The sequence below is a fragment of the Vicia villosa genome, unplaced genomic scaffold (assembly GCF_029867415.1).
Source record: "Vicia villosa cultivar HV-30 ecotype Madison, WI unplaced genomic scaffold, Vvil1.0 ctg.000564F_1_1, whole genome shotgun sequence".
NCBI lineage: Eukaryota > Viridiplantae > Streptophyta > Magnoliopsida > Fabales > Fabaceae > Vicia > Vicia villosa.
In genome coordinates, this window is record NW_026705257.1 from 479,757 (window position 1) to 490,302 (window position 10,546).

The following is a 10,546-nucleotide window of genomic DNA, read 5'->3' on the forward strand; positions in this document are numbered from 1 at the left end:
CGGCCACGCTAAAATTGTCCACAACTCAGAAACTGTGGCCACATATATGATTTGGCCATGGTTATCAAAGCGTAGACGTATGTTATAGAATATTGAATCCGGAGTGTAAAACTGTGGCCTGTACTTCAATTGCCACGGTTATATAACGGTAGATATTTTAAGCCGCAACTAAAAAACCGAGGCCTATAATTTTCACTTCAAACTGTGGCCATGTTGCACCCCAAAATTTGCCCTCTTTCTCTGTACTATAAGTTATCGATGACGTTTATTTCGTCATTCGAAATTCAAGGAAAAATTAAAGAGTTCCCATTGTTTCGAGGTTTCGAGATCATTAAAGTCAAGGGATGTTGTCATAGGTTGCTCGTGATCAAGACATTATTATTTCTCCAATAGTTTATTAATTGCAATACAAGATAACTTGAGTTGGAGATTGAATTTGGGTTTTTATTGAGAATTGAAATGGGAACACAAAAAATCGTTCAAGGCTTTTGATTGATCTTTACTCATCAAAGTCCATCAAGATCCAAAGGCTCATGTTCATTTAGTGGCATAGTTTCAACGTATCTTCACCATTTAAAAGCTCAAGGTCAATATTCAATATTCATGCCTTATGTTACCGGTTGGGTGAGGAGGTTTAGTTTGAAAGCGTATTCAAAATATAATCATTCATCAAGATCATTATGAATTGAAGCGTCATCCGAGTTTTACTCACTTCTTATGCCATTGAGATTTTAAAGAAAATTGGAAGAAATATTGTTGGAAGTTCATAAAGTCGAGAGTTAAAACCGCGGGATTTAGATTCAAAGTTCCCTTACAAATCCCAACCAATATTCATATTGTCATTCAAAACTCATTTAAAAAACCAATTTCATACAAAATCCAAGACAAAATGTTACACATACAAAATCCATTACAAATATAATCCAAATCCATTACAAAGAGATTACATCAGAAAATTTCCCAAGACTATGTAGGCTCGCATTGGTGGTAGAGCGTGATGGCTAACAGAGTTCTTCTCCGGCTAGAAGTGTCGTCTCGTAACCGTCCAAATTCATCATCCAAAATCTAGAACGAAGCTCACTTCTTAAAGGATCATGGAAGCCGACATGCTGTCCTGAACCAAGCCAAGACCGGTTCTACATATTGTAAACACAATACCTGCAAAAAGAACCGAACCACAACACAAAGTTACACAAAACCGGTTTGAAATTAAACCACAGCAAAAAAGACATCAGAAAAACGATTCAACACGAAAAAGAGAGCATAACAGAATCGAAAAAAAAGGAGAACTCACCTTGAACAGAACCGTAACAAACTTTTCGATTCACCATCAATTCTCTTCACGAATTCTTCAGAAAACTCACAAAAAGCTTCACAAAAACTCTTCATTCACCACCAACCTTGCTCTCCTTCAATCTTTAACAAAACCTATAACAGAACTGAGAAGAAAAGGGAGAAGTTGATAACAAAAAAAAGTAACAGAAATTGAAAGAAATGAATAACCAAAACGTAACAAACTTCTGGATACGATTCAATCTCCTTCATTCTCTCTGAATCTTCTTCCCGAATCTCCATAACCTTCACTCTTCAAGGGAACATATCTCAGAACCTTCATCATCGTTAATCACCTCCATAACGATTATCTTGAATCAACACCAGTTCAACTTCAATTCTCTCTTGAAACTCCTGAGTATCTTTCGTCTTCAACCTTCAATCGGCAGAAAAAATTGATAACAGAAAAAGAGAAAAAACTTGTAACAGAAAGCTTGATCGAATCTTCATCGTTCTTCAAACAACTTCCATTCATCAACAACAACACGATATTCATCAACGCAATATCATCAATCTTCATCGCGTCTCAACGTCAATCAACATCATCATCAACGCAACAACGCTGCAACAACAACAAGAACATCATGAATCGCACAACATCGTAACTCAGAAGAGAAGATTGAGAGGAAGAAGCAAGAGAACTCACCGGTTCATGAAGAATATCCTCTCTGGTTTTCTTCTCACCATCGTCATACTCGAAAAATCGCCGGAATGAGAGAGATGAATCGGATAGAATTAGACTTGAGATGGAGTCAAGAGAGAGGGATTGGAGGGAGTCTCCGCCGTGTGGCTTCGATCGGAAAGATCCACTGCCATTTTTTCGTTGTGAGGAGAATGAGAGAACCGAGTTGTCATGAGAATCAGAGGGATTGACGAGGGAGATCTATTCGCCGGAAACCAAAGGAGGTCGCCGTCTATGTGTTGTGAGGAGGAAGAATTTCACGTACATATTTTCTTAACCTAGTTCCTCTTTCAATTTCTTCCTGTGTTAATATGTGTTAATTAGCATAATGATTGAATTAGGTATAAATCTGGTGTTAATTGGTGATTAAATGAATTGATTAACCTTTCAATGAATAACACAAAATCTGGAAATAATTGTTACCAAATATATGCAATTGGATCAAACAAAATCTGAAAATTGAATCAAAATAATCATTGTGGACCATCAACTCTGGGCCTGTCACGAAGTGCTGATTCTCACCCCTCTTAAGCCCATACACTCCCGTTTTTGTTGTGATTGAGTACAAAAACATCCCTGGGCCTTATTCTGTTGGGCCCTGCGCCCCTTGCTACTTGTCGCACGCTCGCGAAAAAATGAACAGAGTCGCCACCAATATATTTATCCCATAAGGGAAAGGAATATCAGAAAACCTAACAAAGGAAGGAACAAGGTCTTGCGACCAGAGAATATAGGTACGGGAGTCAGTTACGCAAGGGGAAGGTGCTAGCACCCCTCACGCCCATCGTACTCGATGGTATCCACCTATGTTTGTTTCTATCTAAAGGGTGTGTACTATGTCTACCTATATGTGAATGCATGCAAAAAGAAATACGGGGAAAAGAAGGATTATTTACAAATGTGCTCGTTCAAGCCCCGCGACTTGATGCCTACGTATCCTTTTCAGGAATCAGAGCGCCGTAGTTCGGCTCAAGATTTTTTAGTTGTTTTTGTGTTTTTTAGTTGGGCGGAGTTAACGCTCGCGCTCTTGCATAAGGGGACAGCCTAGGATGCAATAGAGCGGAGATAACAATGCCCTTAAGAAAGGAGAGAAGAGAGAGAGTTTGAGTGTTTCGAGGAAATCCCTAAGGCAAGGGAAACTCGAGTTACTCTTTGGTTTGTGTCTTTTAGAATTTGGGAACTTACGCCCGAAGGGTTCCCTAAAGCAAGGGAGATCCAAGCACTCGAATGATTCCCTGAAGCAAGGGAGATTCAAGCTTCCATTCCCTTTTTAATGATTTTCACTTTTTTATTAATGTTTTTTAAGTATTTTCTTGGTATTTTTTAAAGGGGATTTTATTTTGAATATTTTTAGATGTTTTAGTGTTGTAAAAGAAAAGGAATGAAAAAGTGGGGGACTAGCCTAATTTCTAAGCCTAATTGTTATTCTAATCTAATAGGGATGAGGAAGAAGTTATTTTTGGTATTTCACAATATAAGAAAATATTCACAAAAATAAAAGGAATTAAAATCTAAACTATTCATGAAATTATATACACAAACAATTGCATTTTATTCATGTTAGAAACTATTTTCAAGAATTAACAAAAACTATTTATTTATGGTTTATCACCCAATCACAAATCAAAGAAATCAATCAATTAAAAAAATCGATTAAAAGAAAATAAAATTCTAAGAAGTCTAATTGAGTGAAAAATGTTTTTTGTCATTTTTTATTTAAAAGAAAAATGAATTGATATGCAAAAGAAATAAAAGAAAATCAATTTTTATTATTTATGAAATCTATTAACAGGGGGGTGTCAAAGCGATTAGAAAATGAACTAAAATCATGTACAAGCAAAACTGGGCCTAGACAAGGGGAGTGTGAATAGCATGGGTGCGTAGGCCCAAATTCGTTGGAGTGTGGTGCATTAGCAATATGAGAGTGCAGTTCCAAAAATGCATCTCAGGACCAATTTCGATTAAACTCCTGGCCCAATGCTCTTGCTCATGTTTATTTCATTTTATTTCTATTATTCAGCATGTGCATTATATTTTGATTTTGATGACTAACGTGGGGTGTGACAGAAATAATATTGGAACTCTTATCAATTGGTCACAGCTCATTTTAAGTGTAATAAGACAAAGCAATCTCTTGAGCCATCACCACGTCACCAATTAATCATTTGCATCAGGACAAAAAAGAAATAAAATGGGGAAGAGAACGAATAGGAACGTGACACGTAAGGAGAATGGAAAAGGACTCATGAAATGACACTGACGCCAGACTCTCTTTCCGGTTGTCTTCTCCGGTACAACCCCCACCGGAACGACACCACATCTCTAGAAATTCAAGAAGCATACACCGTATCGCTCGGATTTTCGCGTAGATCACGGATCTATCATTAGTTTTCAGTGATTCTTACTCTAATGTTCAAACCGAATGCGTTTTTTAAAACCCTAAGCTTATTAATCTTCATCAGAATCTACTTTAAGCATCTCAATACGATCACAACCACATAACAAGCTCAAGTATACAATATATACGTGCATACAACAAGTTCTTTCATGCCAGACGGATTCAAGCTCAAAGAATCATGACGAAACACACATAAACTCATGTATATGAATCCATACACCAGATGCATACGATTTTCCACGTGCGATCAATATGACGCAAGAGTTTAGAACGCTAACCTGCAATCTTCTTGCTGAGTGGAAAAGCTCCAATTTTTGTTATATGCTGTGAATACTTCGAGGTGATAATGAAGATGGTGATGATGCCATGGAGAAGCTCATGATGGTGGTGATGATGGAGCAGTGGCGTTGTTGTTGCTTGCGGAAAGAGGAAGTGGTGAGAGTGAAGGTGAAGGTTCGTTATGGAAGTTGAAGGTGGTTGAGGGTGGTTAGAGAGTTTGTTAGGGTGGTTAGAGAGGTGGTTATGGTGGAGAGAGAAAGGAGAGAGTGAAGAGAGGTGGTGGAAGGGGTGAGCAAAGTGAAGAGAGAGAAGTGAGAGAGAGGGAAAGTGTGGAGAGAGTGAATGCAGAATGAGATAGAGAAGAGAGTATGCGTGAGGGAGAGAGTGAGGGAAGTGGATCGTGAGTTGTGAAGGTTTTGTTTATATAGTGAGGTGAGGTTGCATGAAGAAAGTGTATCATGAGTGTGGGGCTTGAGATGCGGAGTTTTTCCATGCTTAGCATACAAGTTTGCACATTTTAAGTAAGGATTCTCTTGGCTTTTTGTGTGCAGCATATGCATGAGCTTTTCTGGAAATATGTCGCTGCCCTTAGCTCACACTTGATCACTTTAGATGCAAATTTTTCTATGGTACCATCTTCACGCCCCTTTATCTCAATTCATAGGCATGATCAAGGGGAGGTTCCTTCACCAAAGTTGAAGTAGGCATGGAGCTCTACAACATTGGTGTTGAACACTCCATGAGATAAGGCTTGTAGCATATTCAAGACCCCATAGTAAACTGGTGACCTCCTTATGGCATAAGACTCACGCGTGGCTTGGACTCGCTTTGCTATCTTTCGGCCAGAAATACCACTGTCAGGGCATGAGTTTGAGATTCCATATCTCAACGAATAAATGACCAAAATTGAATATCTCTAGCTTAATTGATAGAGGGCATGGCATGGAACATAAACATACCAAGATTTCACTCATAGCACATTTGTACACCTCTGGAATCAGCTTGTAATTTGGCATGCCACATGCTTGATGAAATGTCTGGTCATGACCTGGCTTGTGAGTTGGATTGTGACTTAGATTGAATGGATTTTCAGTAACTTCAAACCATTTTATCTCTTCATACAAGCTTCAAATGAAAAAGTGTCCAACTACAAAGTTGTTCTACTCCATGAGAGGAACAACTTTGATGTTGGGAATTTCTCCAAAAAATGCCATTTGCCACGTGTAAATCAGGGCTGAAGTGGACTGCTCATCAAGATTTAAAACCTTCAAAAAAAATTTCTAAGTGTTGAAACTTTCCATTTTTGTCATTTTTCTATTTTTAGCAACTTTTTGTCAAATTCCTGATTTTATCCATTCTTTGACTTTTCTTGATTGAATTTCCACCAAAAGTCAATATTTGAATAATTCTTCTGATTTTGACCCAAAAGTCAACTGTACTGATTTTTTCTGATTGTTGATGAAACTCTTGATTAAATCTTCTCCAGTCAAATCTAGTCAAATAAACACATCCACATAGTCAGCATGAAAGCTTCTCCCTTATAAAATCCCTTTTTGATTATATGTTGACCAGAAAGTCAACTGGTCGACTTTGGTCAAGGAAACCCTGATTAAGAATAACCAGATGAATTACAAGCTTGTACACTCCCACCAATGCCTTGAGTTGAGAAGAACCCTAATCCAGGAAGACTTCAATGAAAACAAAGCCACATAATCACACCTCAGATCCTCACATTTGGTAGGAAATTCCTTTCCATAAAAGTTCTTTCTTGCTAGTCTTTGATTGATACCAATGATATGCATGCATGGGTATGGATTATGACCTAAGTGATGTATGTACATGAATGCAAAGCCTAAGCCAGTTAGAAGTAAAGGGGTAGGACAAATTTGGGGTATGACAGCCGCCCCTATTTAATCATCTTAAACCTGAAGGTGAGGTTGGCGTTAGCCTTCCGAACATTCGAGGTAGAAGAAGATTAAATATCAAAGTACCAGAAATTTGTCCTAAAGAGAAGGTGGTGTAAATGTTATCCCTATTTTTTGTTTTTGTTTTGATATCTGCTGGGGAAAGAGATTTTTGTTTTTCTGGTGGGGATATTTACAGTGAATAATGGATTTGAATGGTGGTAGTATGTAACATAGCCAAGGTGCCAATACAGGTTTTCAAAGAGAATGGTTATATGAGACAATGACTGAAAGGAGAAGATCTCGTGCGATCTACGACTCAACATCGGGAGAAGACCTCGTACGATCTTCAAGACTGAAAGGAAAAGATCTCGTGCGATCTATGACTCAACATCGGGAGAAGATCTCGTACGAACTTCAGGACTGAAAGGAAAAAAAAAAGATCTCGTGCGATCTATGACTCAACATCGACTCGACATCAGGAGAGGATCTCGTACGATCTTCAGGACTTGAAAGGAAAAGATCTCGTGCGATCTATGACTCAATATCGGGAGAAGATCTCATACGAACTTCAGGACAAAAGGGGAAAAGATCTCGTGCGATCTATGACTCAACATCGGGAGAAGATCTCGTACGAACTTCAGGACAAAAGGGGAAAAGATCTCGTGCGATCTATGATTCAACATCGGGAGAAGATCTCGTACGAACTTCTGGACTGAAAGGAAAAAAAGATCTCGTGCGATCTATGACTCAACATCGACTCGACAACAGCAGAGGATCTCGTACGATCTTCAGGACTGAATGGGAGAAGATCTCGTGCGACCTATGACTCAACGTCGGGGTGAGAATAACGAACTCACGACCCACAAGAATTGAAAGAAAGGATGAACATCAACACTGGGGTTGGAGGACATCAACGCTGAGGTTGGAGCATATCAACACTGAGGTTGGGGGACATCAACACTGAGGTTGTGAAAGGAAAGGCGTCGACACTGAGGTCGAGGACATCAACACTGAGGTTGGGACGAGAAAAGATAAACATCAACACTGAGGTTGTGAATGACGATTGGCATCGACACGAAGGTCGGTGAAGGAATGATAGGCATCAACACTGGGGTTGGACAAGAAAAGGATAGACATCAACACTGAGGTTGGAAAAGGAGAGGTATCGACACTGAGGTCGAGGGAAGAAAGAATTAATATCAACAATGAGGTTGGGGATTGGGAATTAGTTTTGAAATGGTTTGCCAGGACGGAAGGCAAAGGATACACAACACGGGGGTTGGATCTAAAAAGTTTTCCCGTACGAGGGAAGAGACCACGGAGACTAGTGAAGACTAGACTCGATCAAAAGACATAATCACGAAGATGTTGATGCTTGCGAAGCATAAGAATTACATTAATCCCTCAGGCCAAAGGCGGGGGTGTAACTCTTCAAGAGTGGCAATCGTTCGAATTACCACACACCAAGTATGGTTATTCAAACGGTTGAAAAATGAGATGGGTTGAATGCCCACCCTCATTCGCACTCTAATTTGCACGCAACACACGGGAAATAACCACGACAAGACTAGTAACGACTAGACTCGACAAGGATATGGAAGTAACCACTGGGAATTATGGAGATACTGATGTTTGCGAAGCATAAGAATTACATTAATCCCTCAGGCCAAAGGCGGAGTGTAACTCTTCAAGAGCGGCAATCGTTTGAATTGCCACACACCAAGTATGGTTATTCAAACGATTGAAAAATGAGATGGGTTGAATGCCCACCCTCATTCACGCTCTAATCTGCACGCAGCATACGGGAAATAACCTCGGAGACAACGATTCTGACGAAGAAAGACATTGCATCCGATCCATATTGGAGAGAGAAAACGAGACTTCTTCTGGAGATTTAGGATACCAGGTATCGGCACCGTGGCTGGAGGAGATTTGTAATGTAGTAGCAGATATCAATCGGAGTTTGTAAGGACAACTTTTATGTGGGGAAGTATCATCGTCTTGATTGAGTGCTGATTTGTATTATCTGACTTAAGCTTTGTATGCATGTTTGAAAATTTTTATGGCGTAATGCTCCATTTTGATGGATATGCTACGCTTTTGAGGATGCAATGTTATATGCAGTGAATACTATATGCAGAGTGCCAAATAAAGGCATTAGTGAGGTAAACACCGGGGAGAATCCCCTTATTGTTAGGAATTATGTAGAGATGCCAATAGATATTGGACTTTGACTTACAAGATGCCCCTTCTGGTTGTTGACTTGAAGAATAACTTCTGACTTCTCACCACATGCCATTATTTGGAGGATTTTCAGTTTGAGGAGATTCCCTCGATTCACCATGTTGGGGATGAGAAATCCAGGTAACGAGCCTTGGTTAGGGAAGTAGGACAACTCCTAGGAGAAATAAACTCCTATGCTTGAGGAATGGAACAAACTCTCGGGAGAAATAAACTCCATGCTTGGGGAGAGACCAAGGTTCCAGGAGAAATAAACTCCTATGATTAGGGAGAGGACAATAAAAATCAGGAGATCGGGCCTGTCATACCCCAAAATTTGCCCACCATAATCTCAAGATATAATAAAATGTTTTTTATAACATTTATTTAGTTTATTTGGATTTTATTCACTTAAATTCTAAATAAACCAAATAAATATAAAAAATATTTGAATTAATCTATGGGAATTTATTTTAATCATGCAAGGGGACTGTGGACAAATTACTGATGATTATTTGATTTTATACGAATTTTTATTCATTAAAAAAATCAATTTAATCAAAAACTTTGAAGAAAATGCATGAAGAAAATCTGGACTAAACTTGGAAATTCTTCAAATGGGCCTATGTTTCCTTGATTCAAACATATCTCTAATATTGCCAAAGAATTCTAAAGCCCATTTGCATGCTTTGTTGTCATTTATTTTATTTTATTTATTGTTGGATTAATTCAATTTAGTTCAATTTTAATTAAAATAAAATTAATATTCATGGGCTTAGATTCAAGTTATATTTGATATCCAAATAAGCTGCAAAACCGTGTGAAGCATATTCTCCAACAAATCTTGTTCAAAAATTAACATGTTTGATATCAAATCTTTCCATAATAATCACAAACATTCACGTCATGAAAGATGACCTAATTTCGTTCACTTATATAAGCATAAGGATTACAGAAGCAAGGGGTTTTTTTTAGAGGTGGTGAATAAGGATTTGTAGCACTATATCGAACCGAAAAATTAAAGAAACTTGGAATTCGGGTGTGGAGCTTGAAGGAAGTTTAGGGGCTTTTGAAGATTCATAAACGATCCTTGGAGGTCCGGGAAGCTTTGCCGATCGTTCTTGAAGCCAGAGGCATTTGGAATCGCACTCAACAAACCACTGTTTGCTTGTTTTTTTTTAGTTTCGATTACGTTTCTCTATGCATCGTAAATGAATTCTGGTCATGTATTCATTTTCACATTGATGTTTAGATCGTTCCTGTGTGTTTAATTTGGTTTTCGTTGCGATTCGAATAATTCACCATTGTTAGGTCGTGAATGCTTCGATTTGGGGCTTCGGGTTATAAACCGAATTAGTCCAAATTGACGGTGCTATTTGACTCGGGGGCAAATTCCCTATCGATTCATGTTGCTATATGGGGTTTATTCAATATGTATAGCAAATTATATGTGTGCAGGTCTTTAGCAACAGACGAATGCCGTAGGTAAAGGCCTGTGTTTTCAAAAAGACCAGAGGTTGACGATGAAGGGACTGGGCGCGAAATCTGTTTCATTCAAAGTTTTCTCAGTTGCTTATTTTCTGTTATGTAATTTTTGTCTCATACTATTATCACTTGGCAAGCGCAGCCTAGATGGCAAGCGCGTTTTGGAGTGTTGACAGAAGAAACCTAGGTTCGATCCCCAGGCTGGGTAAAGCGCTGTATTTTTTTCAAATAATTTGATTGCAG

At 38.7% G+C, this 10,546-nt stretch overlaps 1 long non-coding RNA gene across 1 annotated transcript; it reads right to left on the reverse strand.

Moving 5' to 3' along the window:
- Positions 1-511: 511 nt before the first annotated feature.
- On the reverse strand, positions 512-2,307 carry LOC131629411 (uncharacterized). The gene is made up of 3 exons (XR_009292042.1): positions 1,979-2,307; positions 1,295-1,894; positions 512-1,158 (listed from the first exon to the last, which is right to left on the reverse strand). It is a non-coding gene; the product is annotated as an uncharacterized LOC131629411 (long non-coding RNA).
- Between the last annotated feature and the right edge of the window lie 8,239 nt (positions 2,308-10,546).